A 20,262-nucleotide genomic window follows, 5' to 3' on the forward strand; every position below is an offset into this window, starting at 1 on the left:
TCCATCATCTGTACACATGTCTATCAAATGGCGGCCGCATTAACGACGGTCGCGTGGTGGTTCGGTCAGTTTCCGTACATAGTTCGGCGAACGCCGCACCCGAAACTCGCACCGGCCTGTGAATTCAGGCTTTGCCACGCCTTTACCGCATTACGCCGACGCCCTGCATCGACATTGACTTCGGTGTCAGGCCACATATTTTTAAATAAATTATCTTGCGTAAATTAATTACGCGAGGATGTTTATATATTTATATTATTATTGTTGGCCCGCACTATTTTACATGTGCAGGTAATGGACTTCGACTGCGTCACGTGGTCTCTTCGGCAAGTCGACGCCGTCGTCCCAATCGGCGTAAATCGGCTCGCGTGATCACCTTGTTGGTCGTGTTACCATATCGACGTGTTCGGTTGCCTCGGCGACTTTGGCATCGCCGAGAGAGCTCTACCTTATCGAGCGTTCGGCGCACATGCCATATTTATTTTATTACTCACTTTGCATAAATTATTTATTATGCAACATTTTTTTAATTTATTATTATTACTATTATCTCCGGTTTGCACTATTTTTTGTGCACAGGTAAAGATTCGGGTCGGGCAGCGTTATACCTCGGCGTACTGACATACCACGTCACCTCGACTGGACGGGGGGCTTCGTCAACACTTCATTAACCCACGCCGGGGACTTCGGCGTCACTCTGCCGGCCTGTATTGACCGTGCTATGTCACCACTTCGGAGTGTCGAGCTCTTCGCTCCGCCACCTCGGGACCGGCTTGGGTGATGGAACCTTGTCCCGCATCAAGCTCGGACCGCGTCATCAATGCCGAACACATTAACCAGCTAAGTCACTTTTATGCTCAAAGTTTTAAATTTTTAACTTGTGTTCGGTTCGACCATGCTCACACACGTTGTTCGTTAAAAGAAACTCCCCTTACCCATGTTAACTGGGGGCTCTTAAAATTTACACGAGCCGTTCTATAATAATGTGTTTTCTTCTTGGTCGTTGCAAAGTATTTTTCTACCGCTCCTTTTTCGACTCGAGTGTATGGTCAATAGCCGGATGGCCTAGCTTCTCTCTAAAGCCGCTCGAGTTTAGTTCGCTAAACTGGCCTCAGAGAAGCACTCCGCCTTCGACCCGCTTGAAGTCTTGAGATCAGATGTGTCATGTTAAAGCACGATAGAAGCACATTTTTTTAAAGACCAATTTCCGGATTGGCACCAAAATCTCGGTTTAGTCCGAACATCAAGCTTTTACATAAGTTTTGGCTTTTCGAGCCTATGGCACTTTTAAACTATTGGTGTGTTTCAGCATAAGTCTCGTAGTGCAACGCCGGACACCTTTAGAGATTCTGCAAAAACATTCTTGGATATTGCTATATATGCATCGGTTTCGAATTGTGTCTTTGGTCAATAGTTGGGTTGCCCGGCTCCTGTGCTTGCCTCCTATGTTCCACTTTGTTCGGCTAGGTGTGCAAAGGGAGAACCACTGTGATTGTGCTTCCAGCTTGCATGGTTAAGCACCTCAGTGGAGAAAGCCGAAAACTGACTGTCACAATAGGCGTAAATTGGTAAGCGATCCGATGACTGTGTTAAATGACAGGTCGTTCATAACATTGGCCGAAGTGCTTAGACCTTGGCTGTCGCCGAACACTAACCAGGGGCTAGTAGCTGGCCTCCCAACTTTAAGCTCCTATGACTAAGTGAAAGTTATAAAGCCCGCATATCTGATTGCCTCGTTTCCACTAACACAACCGCCTTCGGGCACTGAGATGTCGGCTAAGGGTTGTTTGTTATTGCGGAAACACCCTGCGTAGCATCTACAAGGGGGTGGAAGCCGACGATGGGACACTTTCAACTGATAAACGGTCGCAACGGAGTCAAAATAAACATATCATCGACATTTGTATTTAATATGCAAGGGCCGCCTTCCATAATCATCGTTATAAAGCCATAAATATGCATCAATTTGACTTAAGATTTCGGCCAAGCTGGGTTGCCTGGCTCCTGTGATTACTCCTACGTTCCCGATTGTTCGGCTAGGAGGTAAAGGGAGCACCTCTGTGATTGTTACTTCCAGGTCATCCGTGTTAGTACCTCAAACTGGGAGAAGCCGAAAGCTAGCCATCTTAAAGAATATAATTGGTCGGCAACGACGGAAGTGAAAATTTTGGTCCATTAAAAGCCACAAAGATCGGGAACTTACCCCGAACTAAATCCTCAATATTTTTCTCCTGCATCGATCGGAGTTGAGGTTTCATGATCATGGTCGGCATGACAACCCAAAGAAAGGGACTGACAGCGGGATTATTTTCTTGGGGAGATGTTTCTTACATCAAATATTAATATAACATTCTCTCCGCATACCTTTGTTTATAAAACCATATGACCGGATTGCCTTGTTTGTCGTAATCCTTTGCCCTTGTAAAGGCTTTATAAAGTAGGACAAACACTCCCCGGCCACTAGCTGAGGAGGTTGAAGCCGATGGTCGGTCAACAAGGTGTTGTACAATGCGGATCCAAGCATTCCTGATGTAAAGTACTTGGATACATAGAATAAAAATTGCGAGTAAAATCCATTTACTGCAATCCATCTTTTAAACCCCTTGGGGCCTACCTTGGCGAGCTCGGATTTCGACCAGCTCTAAGCTCCTTTAAGAGATCTTTATTCTCTTTCCGAGAAGTTTGTGTTAAACACAACAAAATTTTCTGTCAAACGGATATCGATCCTTAATTCGGCCACCCGTGCCCACATTAAGGCTCGGGGGCTACTGGGCTTCGCGCTAATTATTTATAAATATTAAAGGGGCACATCGATCCCCTGATCTAGTGTTGCCACCCGGCCAGTGTCTTGGTGGCTACTGCACTGCTTATTCAATGCAGAGAATTCAAAGTGCTCAGTGTTCGGCATGACCGAACTATGCGCAAGCGCGTCTTCGAACAACAGTAAGTACCATCTGGGACTTATCCGGCATCAAGCTAATATATCACGGCAACTTCTCACAACCCTCTCTCAGGGGCCTGTCCGCCGATCATTATTTCTAATATATTACACTGCGTTTCTATTCCTACGTATGCTGCCGAGCTAGGAGTTGATCCTTAGGCCGATTTTGCAAATCGACTTGAGTCACAGGGGCTACTAGGATCGGCAGTTTTATGTTTTCCTTCAGGTGCATCTTGGGTTTTAGACTGACACACACCTTGAGAGCTACTGGATATACATATACTGGCTATATATCTCGGCAGAGAATAAATTGCACCAATCAAAAATATTCACAAAAAATCAGCCCGCGGTCGGGGTGGTGCACCACCTCGGTAGCAGTCCGGCATAAAGCTCGGGCGCCAGTGGCTGGCTCCATAAAGGGCATTTCCGGCATTAAGCTCGACTGAATTCGTTCAATCTTTTAAAAGACCGAGGTAGTTTACGACACCTCGGACGCTGACCATCGTTGGAGCTCGGAAGTGGTCTGGCATAAAGCTCGGATTCGAATGGCTCGGTCCATAGAGAACTTTTCAACGTTAAACTCGGATAACCTCCTTCAAACTTTTTCAAGCAAGGGTGATCTATGACACCTCGGATATAGTCCGGTGTTGGGGCTCGGATATAGTCCGGCGTTGGAGCTCGTATATAATTCAGTGTTGGTGCTCGGCTGCAAAAGATATCTCGAATGCAGTCCGACGTTGGAGCTCGGATGCAAGAGGACACCGCCGCACGGGAACAACTTCAAACCCGTGGTGTGGCGTAAAAAATAATAACAAGACATTGATAAAGGCCGAGAACTTAAAGGGGCTCCTCGGATACCCGACGTGTAAACTCTTCGGATTCACTTTGGCGATCCTCAAGATCGAAGATGAGATGATTTGTTGAACCAATTTTCAAGACTGACGACCGAAGATGAAGAACATTACGGAAGAATCGAGGAGCGTCCCCAACTTGAAGACCGGTTCAGGGGGCTACTGACGGTGTCCTGGACTAGGGGATACTCACCACGTCATCTCCCGGTCAGTTGGATTGGGCCGAGGACCCCTGTCGTGGGATTGTCACGGCAGATGTCCTAGTGTGAGGACTTAGTCGTGGAGCCATCGCAACTAGGTTAGCTTAAAGGGGTTAAACAGGACAAAGGGCACAAGGAGTTTATACTGGTTCGGCCCCTTGCGGTGAAGGTAAAGGCCTAATCCAGTTTGAGGTGGTATTTATGTCTCGATTACCAGGGAGCGAATACGCTTGACCTAGTTCTCGGTTTGTTGTATGTCCTTAACTCGCCGCCAGGTCGTCCCTTTATATATACAGGTTGACGCCCGGTGGCTTACAGAGTCCCGGACGGCTTATAAACGTATCCGGCCCAGTGACTTAACTACAATTGCCTTATAATACAAGTCACGTACATATGGCGGTTTACACCTACGGGCCTTAAGCCGCCTTTGGGCCTTGGGCTCTTCATAAGTCATCCTCATGAACCGCCATCTTCGATCCTTCCCGGGCTTTGTCTTGTGAGTCGCCAGGAGATAACCCGGCCCCTCCTGGGCGGGTTAACTCAGTAGCTATATCCCCAACATTAGGCTCCAGGTTGATTTGAACTTGTTCACATCAATCTTTCAACACTTCGAAAAATTCCTTCTCCATTACCTTCACGGAAACTTGTAACTCGCCGTGACATCATCCTATGGAATCATGATAACCCACCATGATGTCACCCGTCATTAATATTGCACAAAGCCCAGATCTTAATTTATATCTTTTCCTTTAACGACTCTCCAAAAATCAAGGCGTCTGAGCTGTTACATATCCATTTTTTAGCCTCCTCGATTCCCGCGCATGTCACTTATCCTTTTGTCTTATAAATAGGGCCAGGGGTCCCTTTCTCTTTCCCCCTTGCCTTTTCGTCTCTTTCTTCCACCTCGTGATGCTTCAACACTCAAGCTTTGCCGCCGCCGTCGACCTTCACCTCTGCCTCAACATCGGCCGCTGCATCAACCTGACTTGACCAGATTTCGTCCGCGCGCCTCTGCCGTCCAACAGCCTTAGTGAGTTCTCCTTCTTCCTCTTCCCATATATCCATTAAGGTTTCCACGAGTTCATCAGAGTTCATCTTCGCCTTTCACCGCAGTTTGCGATTTTTGATTCGAACTTGGTACCCCTCCTATGCCGTGGTAGTCGTAGCACTCCTTTTTACTATTTAGAACATCTCCTCTGCATAAGAAAACCGATATGGACCCATGAACTGCTCGAGTACTGATATTTATGTCTGAATATTTTTTCATTAATCTGAAGTGTCATAGATCCAAAATCATAGCATCAATTTGTGCAACCTGTTTTCCTCAATACTTAGCAATTTTCCATCCTCAGATCTATACCTTCAATATATTTATGGGCGGCTTAACTCAGAAATATTAACCCGCCAGGTATCATTAGTCCCCTCTTAAGCCGCCACTAGCTCTTTAGTAATATTGAAATATCAATCTCTGGCTTAATACCTAGTCATGCTTCATTATTATTTGTCCTTTAACAGTAAGCCGGCTTAACCATGTGAACTTAAACCGGCATAAAATTTCCTTTTCAGACATGGCTAAGACGTATACTTCTTGCAATTGGGTCAAATACCGGGTTACCGAGGAAGATCTGAACAATTATGTCGCTATTGGCGCCTTAGCCAAAAAGGAGGATATCCATTGGAGAGCTCCTGGTGATGAAGTCCCTCCTCAACCCAAAGAGGGAGAAGTAATCGTTTTTACTGATCACTTGGGTCGGGGGTTCAGCCCTCCCAGCTCAAAAAATTTCCGTGATGTGCTTCATTTCCTCCAACTGCATCCTCAAGACATCGGTCCCAACTCAGTGTCTAATATTTGCAACTTTCAAGTATTCTGTGAAGACTACCTTCAAGAAGAGCCCACGGTTGATCTGTTCAGGGAATTCCATTATTTAAACCGCCAAACTGAATTTGTTGATGGGCCATGCCAAGAACTTGGTGGAGTCATTATTCAGAAGAGGAAAGATGTCAGTTTTCCTCACGCCAAGCTGCATAGCCACCCCAAGGATTGGAACCAGACTTGGTTCTATGTTAAAGATGTTAGAAATATGCCCTAGAGGCAATAATAAATTGGTTATTATTATATTTCCTTGTTCATGATAATCGTTTATTATCCATGCTAAAATTGTATTGATAGGAAACTCAGATACATGTGTGGATACATAGACAACACCATGTCCCTAGTAAGCCTCTAGTTGACTAGCTCGTTGATTAATAGATGGTTACGGTTTCCTGACCATGGACATTGGATGTCGTTGATAACGGGATCACATCATTAGGAGAATGATGTGATGGACAAGACCCAATCCTAAGCCTAGCACAAGATCGTGTAGTTCGTTTGCTAAGAGCTTTTCTAATGTCAAGTATCATTTCCTTAGACCATGAGATTGTGCAACTCCCGGATACCGTAGGAATGCTTTGGGTGTACCAAACGTCACAACGTAACTGGGTGGCTATAAAGGTGCACTACAGGTATCTCCGAAAGTGTCTGTTGGGTTGGCACGAATCGAGACTGGGATTTGTCACTCCGTGTAAACGGAGAGGTATCTCTGGGCCCACTCGGTAGGACATCATCATAATGTGCACAATGTGACCAAGGAGTTGATCACGGGATGATGTGTTACGGAACGAGTAAAGAGACTTGCCGGTAACGAGATTGAACAAGGTATCGGGATACCGACGATCGAATCTCGGGCAAGTACTATACCGGTAGACAAAGGGAATTGTATACGGGATTGATTGAATCCCCGACATCGTGGTTCATCCGATGAGATCATCGTGGAACATGTGGGAGCCAACATGGGTATCCAGATCCCGCTGTTGGTTATTGGCCGGAGAACGTCTCGGTCATGTCTGCATGGTTCCCGAACCCGTAGGGTCTACACACTTAAGGTTCGATGACGCTAGGGTTATAGGGAATAGATATACGTGGTTACTGAATGTTTTTCGGAGTCCCGGATGAGATCCCGGATGTCACGAGGAGTTCCGGAATGGTCCGGAGGTAAAGATTTATATATGGGAAGTCCTGTTTTGGTCACCGGAAAAGTTTCGGGTGCTATCGGTAACGTACCGGGACCACCGGGAGGGTCCCGGGGGTCCACCAGGTGGGGCCACCGGCCCCAGAGGGCTGCGTGGGCCAAGTGTGGGAAGGGACCAGCCCCTAGGAGGGCTGGTGCGCCTCCCACAAGGGACCCAAGGCGCAGGGAAGGGGGAAAGGGGAAACCTTAGGCTCAGATGGGCCTAAGGCCCACCTAGTGGTGCGCCCCCTCTCTCCCCCCTTGGCCGCCCCTCCAAGTCCCATCTAGGGCTGGCCGCACCCCTTGGGGGGGAACCCTAGATGGGGGCGCAGCCCCTCCCCCTCCCCTATATATAGTGGGGGTTTTGGGGCTGCCATGACATGAGTCTTCCTCTCTCTTGGCGCAGCCCTACCCCTCTCCCTCCTCGTCTCTCGCAGTGCTTGGCGAAGCCCTGCTGGAGTGCCACGCTCCTCCATCACCACCATGCCGTTGTGCTGCTGCTGGACGGAGTCTTCCCCAACCTCTCCCTCTCTCCTTGCTGGATCAAGGCGTGGGAGACGTCACCGGGCTGCACGTGTGTTGAACGCGGAGGCGCCGTGGTTCGGCGCTTAGATCGGAATCAACCGCGATCTGAATCGCTACGAGTACGACTCCTTCATCCGCGTTCTTGCAACGCTTCCGCTTAGCGATCTACAATGGTATGTAGATGCACTCCCCTTCCCTCGGTGCTAGATTACTCCATAGATTGATCTTGGTGATGCGTAGAAAATTTTGAATTTCTGCTACGTTCCCCAACAGTGGCATCATGAGCTAGGTCTATGCGTAGTTTCTATGCACGAGTAGAACACAAAGTAGTTGTGGGCGTCGATTTTGTCAATTTACTTGCCGTTACTAGTCTTATCTTGATTCGGCGGCATCGTGGGATGAAGCGGCCCGGACCGACCTTACACGTACACTTACGTGAGACAGGTTCCACCGACTGACATGCACTAGTTGCATAAGGTGGCTAGCGGGTGTCTGTCTCTCCCACTTTAGTCGGATCGGATTCGATGAAAAGGGTCCTTATGAAGGGTAAATAGAAATTGGCATATCACGTTGTGGCTTTTGCGTAGGTAAGAAACGTTCTTGCTAGAATCCCATAGCAGCCACGTAAAACATGCAACAACAATTAGAGGACGTCTAACTTGTTTTTGCAGGGTATGCTATGTGATGTGATATGGCCAAAAGGATGTGATGAATGATATATGTGATGTATGAGATTGATCATGTTCTTGTAATAGGAATCACGACTTGCATGTCGATGAGTATGACAACCGGCAGGAGCCATAGGAGTTGTCTTAATTTATTGTATGACCTGCGTGTCAATGAAAACGCCATGTAATTACTTTACTTTATTGCTAACCGTTAGCCATAGTAGTAGAAGTAATAGTTGGCGAGACAACTTCATGAAGACACGATGATGGAGATCATGATGATGGAGATCATGGTGTCATGCCGGTGACGAAGGTGATCATGCCGCGCCTCGAAGATGGAGATCAAAGGCGCAAGATGATATTGGCCATATCACGTCACTTTATGATTTGCATGTGATGTTTGTCATGTTTACATCTTATTTGCTTAGAACGACGGTAGCATAAATAAGATGATCCCTCACTAAAATTTCAAGAGACGTGTTCCCCCTAACTGTGCACCGTTGCGAAGGTTCGTTGTTTCGAAGCACCACGTGATGATCGGGTGTGATAGATTCTAACGTTCGAATACAACGGGTGTTGACGAGCCTAGCATGTACAGACATGGCCTCGGAACACATGCGAAACACTTAGGTTGACTTGACGAGCCTAGCATGTACAGACATGGCCTCGGAACACAAGAGATCGAAAGGTCGAACATGAGTCGTATAGTAGATGCGATCAACATGGAGATGTTCACCGATGATGACTAGTCCGTCTCACGTGATGATCGGACACGGCCTAGTTTGACTCGGATCATGTATCACTTAGATGACTAGAGGGATGTCTATCTGAGTGGGAGTTCATTAATAATCAGATGAACTTAATTATCATGAACATAGTCAAAAGGTCTTTGCAAATTATGTCATAGCTTACGCTTTAGTTCTACTGTTTAAGATATGTTCCTAGAGAAAATTTAGTTGAAAGTTGATAGTAGCAATTATGCGGACTGGGTCCGTGAACTGAGGATTGTCCTCATTGCTGCACAGAAGGCTTATGTCCTAAATGCACCGCTCGGTGTGCTGAACCTCAGCGTCGTCTGTAGATGTTGCGAAACATCTGGCATACACATTTTGATGACTACGTGATAGTTCAGTGCGTAATGCTAACGGTTTAAAATTGTGGCGACAAGACGTTTTGAAACGTCGCAGAACATATGAGATGTTCCGAAGACTGAAATTGGGATTTCAGACTAGTGCCCACGTCAAGAGGTATGAGACCTCTGACAAGTTTCTTAAGCCTGCAAACTAAGGGAGAAAAGCTCAATCGTTGAGCATGTGCTCAGATTGTCTGAGTACTACAATCGCTTGAATCGAGTGGGAGTTAATCTTCCAGATGAGATAGTGATGGTTCTCCATAGTCACTGCCACCAAGCTATTAGAGCTTCGTGATGAACTATAACATATCAGGGATAGACATGATGATCCTTGAGCAACTCGCGATGTTTGACACCGCGAAAGTAGAAATCAAGTAGGAGCATCAATTGTTGATGGTTAGTAAAACCACTAGTTTCAAGAAGGGCAAGGGCAAAAGGGATACTTCATGAAACAGCAAATCATTTGCTGCTCTAGTGAAGAATCCCAAGGTTGAACCCAAACCCGAGACTAAGTGCTTCTGTAATGAGGGGAACGGTCACTGAAGCAGAACTACCCTAGATACTTGGTAGATGAGAAGGCAGGCAAGGTCGACAGAAGTATATTGGATATACATTATATGAATGTGTACTTTACTAGTACTCCTAGCAGCACCAGGGTATTAGATACCGGTTCGGTTGCTAAGTGTTAGTAACTCGAAATAAAAGCTGCGGAATAAACGGAGACTAGCTAAAGGTGAGATGACGATATGTGTTGGAAGTGTTTCCAAGGTTGATGTGATCAAGCATCGCATGCTCCCTCTACCATCGAGATTGGTGTTAAACCTAAATAATTGTTATTTGGTGTTTGCGTTGAGCATAAACATGATTGGATTATGTTTATCGCAATACGGTTATTCATTTAAGGAGAATAATGGTTACTCTGTTTATTTGAATAATACCTTCAATGGTCTTGCACCTAAAATGAATCTCGATCGCAGTGATACACATGTTCGTGCCAAAAGATATAAAATAGTAATGATAGTACCACATACTTGTGGCACTGCCATTTGAGTCATATTGGTATAGAACGCATGAAGAAGCTCCATGTAGATGGATCTTTGGACTCACTCGTTTTTGAAAAGATTGAGACATGCGAACCATGTCTATTGGTATATATGCATGAAGAAACTCCATGCAGATGGATCGTTTGGACTCACTTGATTTTGAATCACTTGAGACATGCAAATCATACCACATGGGCAAGATGACTGAAAGGCCTCGTTTTCAGTAAGATGGAACAAGAGAGCAACTTGTTGGAAGTAATACATTTGATGTGTGCAGTCCAATGAGTGCTGAGGCACGCAGTGGATATCGATATGTTCTTACTTCACAGATGATTTGAGTAGATGCTGAGAATATTTACTTGATGAAACACAAGTCTGAATTATTGAAAGGTTCAAGTAATTTCAGAGTGAAGTTGAAGATCGTCGTGACAAGAGGATAAAATGTCTATGATATGATCATAGAGATATCTGAGTTACGAGTTTGGCACACAATTAAGACATTGTGGAAAGTGTTTCACAATTAATACCGCCTGGAACACCACAATGTGATGGTGTGTCCGAACATCATAACTGCACCCTATTGGATATGGTGCATACCATGATGTCTCTTATCGAATTACCACTATCGTTTATGGGTTAGGCATTAGAGACAACCGCATTCACTTTAAAAGGGCACCACGCAATTCCGTTGAGACGACACCGTTTAGAGAAACCTAAGTTGTCGTTTCTTAAAAGTTTGGGGCTGCGATGCTTATGTGAAAAAGTTTCAGGCTGATAAGCTCGAACCCAAAGCGGATAAATGCATCTTCATAGAATACCCAAAACAGTTGGGTATACCTCCTATTTCAGATCTGGAAGCAAAGTAATTGCTTCTAGAAACGGGTCCTTTCTCGAGGAAAAGTTTCTCTCGAAAGAATTGAGTGGGAGGATGGTGGAGACTTGATGAGGTTATTGAACCATAACTTCAACTAGTGTGTAGCAGGGCACAGGAAGTTGTTCCTGTGGCACCTACACCAATTGAAGTGGAAGCTTATGATAGTGATCATGAAACTTCGGATCAAGTCACTACCAAACCTCGTAGGTCGATAAGGATGCGTACTACTTCAGAGTGGTACGTAATCCTGTCTTGGAAGTCATGTTGCTAGACAACAATGAACCTACGAGCTATGGAGAAGCGATGGTGGGCCCGGATTCCGACGAATGGCTCGAGGCCATGAAATCCGAGAGAGGATCCATGTATAAAAGCAAAGTATAGACTTTGGAAGAAATACTTGATGGTCGTAAGGCTGTTGGGTGCAGATGGATTTTAAAAGGAAGACAGACAATGATGGTAAGTGTCACCATTAAGAAAGCTCGGCTTGTCGTTAAGATGTTTTCCGACAAGTTCAAGGAGTTGACTACGATGAGACTTTCTCACTCGTAGCGATGCTAAGAGTCTGTTGGAATTGTATTAGCAGTTATTGCATTATTTATGAAATCTTGCAGATAGGATATCAAAACATTGTTTCCTCGACGATTTTCTTGAGGAAAGGTTGTATGTGATACAACCAGAAGGTTTTGTCAATCCTGAAAGATGCTAACAAGTATGCAAAGCTCCAGCAATCCTTCTAAGGACTGGAGTAAGCATCTCGGAGTTGGAATGTACGCTTTGATGAGATGATCAAAGATTTTGGGTTTATACAAAGTTTATGAGAAACTTGTATTTCCAAAGAAGTGAGTGGGAGCACTATAGAATTTCTGATGAGTATATGTTGTTAACATATTGTTGATAAGAAATGATGTAGAATTTCTGGAAAGCATACAGGGTTATTTGAAAAGTGTTTTTCAATGGAAAACCTGGATTAAGCTACTTGAACATTGAGCATCAAGATCTATAAGGATAGATCAAAAACGCTTAATAGTACTTTCAAATGAATACATACCGTGACAAGTTTTTGAAGGAGTTCAAAATAGATCAGCAAAGAAGGAGTTCTTGGCTGTGTTACAAGGTGTGAGTATTGAGTAAGACTCAAGACCTGACCACAGCAGAAGAGAGAGAAAGGACGAAGGTCGTCCCCTATGCTTTAGACGTAGGCTCTACAGTATGCTATGCTGTGTACCGCACATGAAGTGTGCCTTGCCATGAGTTAGTCAAGGGGTACAATAGTGATCCGGGAATGGATCACATGACAGCGGTCGAACTTATCCTTAGTATCTAGTGGACTAAGGAATTTTCTCGATTATGGAGGTGAAAAGGAGTTCGTCGTAAAGGGTTACGTCGATGCAAACTTTGACACTAATCCGGATGACTCTGAGTAGTAAACCGGATTCGTATAGTAGAGCAGTTATTTGGAATAGCTCCAAGTAGCGCGTGGTAGCTGCATCTACAAGATGACATAGATATTCGTAAAGCACACACGGATCTGAAAGGTTCAGACCCGTTGACTAATAACCTCTCTCACAAGCGAGATATGAACAAACCCCATGGGTGTTGGATTCATTACAATCACATGGTGATGTGAACTAGATTATTGACTCTAGTAAACTCTTGGGTATTAATCACATGGCGATGTGAACTAGATTATTGACTCTAGTGCAAGTGGGAGACTGTTAGAAATATGCCCTAGAGGCAATAATAAATTGGTTATTATTATATTTCCTTGTTCATGATAATCGTTTATTATCCATGCTAAAATTGTATTGATAGGAAACTCAGATACATGTGTGGATACATAGACAACACCATGTCCCTAGTAAGCCTCTAGTTGACTAGCTCGTTGATCAATAGATGGTTACGGTTTCCTGACCATGGACATTGGATGTCGTTGATAACGGGATCACATCATTAGGAGAATGATGTGATGGACAAGACCCAATCCTAAGCCTAGCACAAGATCGTGTAGTTCGTTTGCTAAGAGCTTTTCTAATGTCAAGTATCATTTCCTTAGACCATGAGATTGTGCAACTCCCGGATACCGTAGGAATGCTTTGGGTGTACCAAACGTCACAACGTAACTGGGTGGCTATAAAGGTGCACTACAGGTATCTCCGAAAGTGTCTGTTGGGTTGGCACGAATCGAGACTGGGATTTGTCACTCCGTGTAAACGGAGAGGTATCTCTGGGCCCACTCGGTAGGACATCATCATAATGTGCACAATGTGACCAAGGAGTTGATCACGGGATGATGTGTTACGGAACGAGTAAAGAGACTTGCCGGTAACGAGATTGAACAAGGTATCGGGATACCGACGATCGAATCTCGGGCAAGTACTATACCGGTAGACAAAGGGAATTGTATACGGGATTGATTGAATCCCCGACATCGTGGTTCATCCGATGAGATCATCGTGGAACATGTGGGAGCCAACATGGGTATCCAGATCCCGCTGTTGGTTATTGGCCGGAGAACGTCTCGGTCATGTCTGCATGGTTCCCGAACCCGTAGGGTCTACACACTTAAGGTTCGATGACGCTAGGGTTATAGGGAATAGATATACGTGGTTACCGAATGTTGTTCGGAGTCCCGGATGAGATCCCGGACGTCACGAGGAGTTCCGGAATGGTCCGGAGGTAAAGATTTATATATGGGAAGTCCTGTTTTGGTCACCGGAAAAGTTTCGGGTGCTATCGGTAACGTACCGGGACCACCGGGAGGGTCCCGGGGGTCCACCAGGTGGGGCCACCGGCCCCAGAGGGCTGCGTGGGCCAAGTGTGGGAAGGGACCAGCCCCTAGGTGGGCTGGTGCGCCTCCCACAAGGGGCCCAAGGCGCAGGGAAGGGGGAAGGGGGAAACCCTAGGCTCAGATGGGCCTAAGGCCCACCTAGTGGTGCGCCCCCCTCTCTCCCCCCTTGGCCGCCCCTCCAAGTCCCATCTAGGGCTGGCCGCACCCCTTGGGGGGGAACCCTAGATGGGGGCGCAGCCCCTCCCCCTCCCCTATATATAGTGGGGGTTTTGGGGCTGCCATGGACATGAGACTTCCTCTCTCTTGGCGCAGCCCTACCCCTCTCCCTCCTCGTCTCTCGCAGTGCTTGGCGAAGCCCTGCTGGAGTGCCACGCTCCTCCATCACCACCATGCCGTTGTGCTGCTGCTGGACGGAGTCTTCCCCAACCTCTCCCTCTCTCCTTGCTGGATCAAGGCGTGGGAGACGTCACCGGGCTGCACGTGTGTTGAACGCGGAGGCGCCGTGGTTCGGCGCTTAGATCGGAATCAACCGCGATCTGAATCGCTACGAGTACGACTCCTTCATCCGCGTTCTTGCAACGCTTCCGCTTAGCGATCTACAATGGTATGTAGATGCACTCCCCTTCCCTCGGTGCTAGATTACTCCATAGATTGATCTTGGTGATGCGTAGAAAATTTTGAATTTCTGCTACGTTCCCCAACAAAAGATACCTCTCCAACTGGTGAGAATCCTGTGCAGGGTTACCGCAAGCACCGGCTTAACAACAACCATCCGCTTACCCAATGGCTTGATTCAAAAGAACAGGCCAAATATGCACCTGCGTTTTCAAAGCTCAGGGCCTTTATGGCCAACGGCTTAACTGGCGTCGATTTCTTTCGGTGTTGGCTGACTTGGGGCATCTTGCCATTAAGTAGCCGTTCCGGCTTAATGTGCGAATATACCGGTGATGTTAAAGATCCTCAACGCCATTGTGATATTCAGTTAACTGAAGCAGAAGTTACTGAAGCCACCAAAAAACTGTTGAATGAGCCTGTAAAATAGTGCAGCAAAACTGGACTTAGTCCTTTCTGTACTGTCAATAAGCCACCAGCCGTAAGGACAGCTCAACTCCTACTTAATCCTCATTCTCAATATTTGATACGTCTCCAACGTATCTATAATTTATGAAGTATTCATGCTATTATACTGTCTGTTTTGGATGTTTATGGGCTTTACTAAACACTTTTATATTATTTTTGGGACTAACCTATTAACCGGAGGCCCAACCCAAATTGTTGTTTTCTTGCCTATTTCAGTGTTTCGAAGAAAAGGAATATCAAACAGAGTCCAAACAGAATGAAACCTTCGGGAGAGTTATTTTTGGAACGGAAGCAATCCAGGAGACTTGGAGTAGACGTCAGGGAAGCTTCGAGGAAGCCACGAGGCAGGGAGGCGCGCCCTACCTCCCTGGGCGCGCCCCCACCCTCGTGGGCCCCTCGTGGCTCCCCTGACCGAGTTCTTTCGCCTATATATGTCCATATACCCTAAAAACATCGGGGAACAGAATAGATCGGGAGTTCCGCCGCCGCAAGCCTCTGTAGCCACCAAAAACCAATCGGGACCCTGTTCCGGCACCCTGCCGGAGGGGGGAACCCTCACCGGTGGCCATCTTCATCATCCCGGCACTCTCCATGATGAGGAAGGAGTAGTTCACCCTCGGGGCTGAGGGTATGTACCAGTAGCTATGTGTTTGATCTCTCTCTCTCTCTCTCTCTCTCTCTCTCTCTCTCGTGTTCTTGAGATGGTACGATCTTGATGTATCGCGAGCTTTGCTATTATAGTTGGATCTTATGATGTTTCTCCCCCTCTACTCTCTTGTAATGGATTGAGTTTTCCCTTTGAAGTTATCTTATCGGATTGAGTCTTTAAGGATTTGAGAACACTTGATGTATGCCTTGCATGTGCTTATCTGTGGTGACAATGGGATATCACGTGATCTACTTGATGTATGTTTTGGTGATCAACTTGCGGGTTCCGTTTGTGAACTTATGCATAGGGGTTGGCACACGTTTTCGTCTTGATTCTCCGGTAGAAACTTTGGGGCACTCTTTGAAGTTCTATGTGTTGGTTGAATAGATGAATCTGAGATTGTGTGATGCATATCGTATAATCATACCCACGGATACTTGAGGTGACATTGGAGTATCTAGGTGACATTGGGGTTTTGGTTGATTTGTGCTTAAGGTGTTATTCTAGTACGAACTCTATGATAGATCGATCCGAAAGAATAACTTTGAGGTGGTTTCGTACCCTACAATAATCTCTTTGTTTGTTCTCCGCTATTAGTGACTTTGGAGTGACTCTTTGTTGCATGTTGAGGGATTGTTATATGATCTAATTATGTTATTATTGTTGAGAGAACTTGCACTAGTGAAAGTATGAACCCTAGGCCTTGTTTCCTAGCATTGCAATACCGTTTATGCTCACTTTTATCGCTTGTTACCTTGCTGTTTTTATAAATTCAGATTACAAAAACCTATATCTACCATCCATATTGCACTTGTATCACCATCTCTTCGCCGAACTAGTGCACCTATACAATTTACCATTGTATTGGGTGTGTTGGGGACACAAGAGACTCTTTGTTATTTGGTTGCAGGGTTGTTTGAGAGAGACCATCTTCATCCTACGACTCCCACGGATTGATAAACCTTAGGTCATCCACTTGAGGGAAATTTGCTACTGTCCTACAAACCTCTGCACTTGGAGGCCCTACAACGTCTACAAGAAGAAGGTTGCGTAGTAGACATCAAGCTCTTTTCTGGTGCCGTTGCCGGGGAGGTGAGTGCTTGAAGGTATATCTTTAGATCTTGCAACCGAATCTTTCAGTTTCTTGTTTTATCACTAGTTTAGTTTATAAAAGAAAGCTACAAAAAAATGGAATTGAGGGTACCTCATATGCTTCATCTTTTTAATACCTTTCATGAAAATAAGGATTCCGATAATTGTGCTCAATTGCTAGAGGAAGAATGCATTAGAATACCTGGCAATAAATCTTTGAATGATGAGCATGATTGCAATGTTGTTAGTATGAACTCTTTGAATATCCATAGTACTAATGATGATTGCACTAGTCATGATGAAAATGTCTCTTATAAGCATGTCAAATTTTGTGGAGTGCATAGAGTTTGCAAGTACACACCAAATAGGGAAGATAATTTGCAAGAGGCATAAGTATTTAGAAACCAAATGGTTGCAAGAGAGGCTAGATGTTTGTGCTGAAAATTTAAAATTTCTTCGCCATACTTGTGAACTTTGCAATGAACATGGCCATTTAAATCTCCAATGCAAATTGTTTCATGATCGTATCGTGTCCAAAAATCGTGATGATTTGATTTCCCTTGCACATCATAATGAACTTAGTTTGCTTTTGGGTTATGAAGAAATGAAACGTACAACTAACCATATTCCAGAATATAACCTTGAGAAATTCCTCGATATTGATCTAGAAGAAATTTTTATGTATTATGCGGTGAATTGCATTGAAAATCCTTATATTGCCAATTACATAAAGAAAAGAAAACAAATAGAAGATGAAGAGAATACTAACGAAAGGGAAGAGACTTCCCAATATCCTCCTATTATTTCTTATGATGAATTAGGTAACGAGGAGGAGCCTTCTATTCAATCAATATCATTAATAAGGAGCTCCAAAAAGAGGATTGAACCCACACATAATGTGAAGAAGAAAAAGAAAAGACGGAGAAACAAAGGTAAAAAGGTATCTCTCCCAAATGATGTTGCTCCTATTACTCCTTGTGATGATGATAATTGCTATACTATTGGTGCTATCCATACTATTAATGATGAGAGTGATTATGCTTATGATATGAAAAGGCCCAAGCTTGGGGATGCTATGTTTGATGAGAGTGACATGTTTGAGAATATATTTGCTGCAATTAATGTTTGTCCCAAGCTTGGGGATGCTATGTTTAATGAAGATGATATTTTTAGCCTCCCAAGTTTTGATGAGCAAATTTATTATGATGAAGCATGCCTCCTACTTATGATGATTATATTGATGAAAGTGGGTTTGGAAGAGTGTCAACTTTAGGAAGTAATGATCCCACTATTTTGGAGGATGTTGAATCTTATTGTGATAAATATGAAAGTGGATTTGGAGAGGTCATGACTTTATTTAGTGATAGTTCCACTATCTTGGAAGAGGTTTCAATCGATTATGATGAGAACAAAGTTGCTACCTATGATGATTATTGTGATGACACATATGCTATAAAAAGTAGTGATGATTATATTTATAAAACTTGTCATGATTATGATTACCCTTTTTCTGAACATTACTCTTTTAATGTGGAACCAATTTATAGTATTCGAGTTTCTTATGATACTCCCACTATTCTGAATGAGAAGAATTTTGCTTATGTGGAGAGTAATAAAATTTCTATGCTTGTAGATCATGAAAATAATGGTTTAGGTGCTGGTTATATTGTTGAATTCATTCATGATTCTACGGAAAATTATTATGAGGGAGGAATTTATGCTTGTAGGAATTGCAATAATACCAAGTTTCCTCTCTATGTGCTTAAAGTTTTGAAGTTATGCTTGTTTTGCCTTCCTATGCTAGTTGATTATTGTTCCCATAAGTTGTTTGCTCAAAAAATCCATATGCATAGGAAGTGGGTTAGACTTAAATGTGCTAGTCATATTCTTCATGATGCTCTCTTTATGTTTCAATTCTTATCTTTTATGTGAGCATCATTGAAATCATCATGCCTAGCTAGGGGCGTTAAACGTCAGCGCTTGTTGGGAGGCAACCCAATTTTATTTTTGTTCCTTGATTTTTGCTCCTGCTTAGTAATAAATAATCTATCTAGACTCTGGTTAGATGTGGTTTTATGTTTTAAATAGTGTTTGTGCCAAGTAGAACCTTTGGGAAGACTTGGGTGAAGTCTTTATGATCATGCTGTAAAAAACAGAAACTTTAGCGCTCACAAGATTAGCTACCATTTTTTACTGGAGAGTGCTTTTAGGTTGATTATTTTTGGAGATGATTAATAGACAAATTCCTCACGTCCAAAATTTATTTCAGAATTTTTGGAGTTCCAGAAGTATACGTTTGATACAGATTACTACGGACTGTTCTGTTTTTGACAGATTCTGTTTTCTATGTGTTGTTTGCTTATTTTGATGAATCTATGAGTAGTATTGGAAGGTATGAACCATAGAGAAGTTGAAATACAGTAGATATTACACCAATATGAATTTAGAATGAGTTCACAACAGTACCTAAGTGGTGATTTATTTTCTTATACTAATGGAGCTTACGAGTTTTCTGTTGAGTTTTGTGTTGTGAAGTTTTCAAGTTTTGGGTAAAGATTCGATGGACTATGGAATAAGGAGTGGCAAGAGCCTAATCTTGGGGATGAACAAGGCACCCGAAGGTAATATTCAAGGACAACCAAGAGCCTAAGCTTGGGGATGCCCTAGAAGGCATCCCCTCTTTCGTCTTCGTTCATCGGTAACTTTACTTGGAGCTATATTTTTATTCACCACATGATATGTGTTTTGCTTGGAGCGTCAATTTATTTTGTTAGGATTTACTTTCTGTTATCTAGAAAAATGTTTTGCATCTTTTATTTCAATAAAAGTGGCATTGTTACTCTTTACTATGCTTATTTTACAAGTCTACTTGTTGCTGTTTGAAAACAGAAAGTTTACCGCTGTTGCAAAAATTCCCTAGAAAAGTCAGAATGTGATAAAATTTTGAAACCTTTTGCATAATAAGCTCTGATAAATTTACTACAGTGGGAATTTTCTTTCATAATTTTTGGAGCTACGGAAGTATGGATCTTGCTGCATTCTTTACAGACTGTCCTGTTTAGGCAGATTGCTGTTATGTTTGCATTGTTTGCATATGTTTGCTTCTTTAATGATTCTAATTGAGGATAGGACTATTAAATATGCAGAGGCATTTAGTATGCAATGTTGAATAATAATTTTATTGATTTTCTACAGTAGAGTATGATAAAGTTTTTGCATTGGTTTATACTAACTTATCTCACGAGTCCTTGTTGAGTTTTGTGTGGGTGAAGCTTTTGAGATTTAGGGAGACCGTGATGTGAGAGGAATTAAGGAGACACAAAATCTCAAGCTTGGGGATGCCCAAGGCATCCCAAGATAATATTTCAA

The sequence above is a fragment of the Triticum aestivum genome, chromosome 3D (assembly GCF_018294505.1).
Source record: "Triticum aestivum cultivar Chinese Spring chromosome 3D, IWGSC CS RefSeq v2.1, whole genome shotgun sequence".
Lineage (NCBI taxonomy): Eukaryota > Viridiplantae > Streptophyta > Magnoliopsida > Poales > Poaceae > Triticum > Triticum aestivum.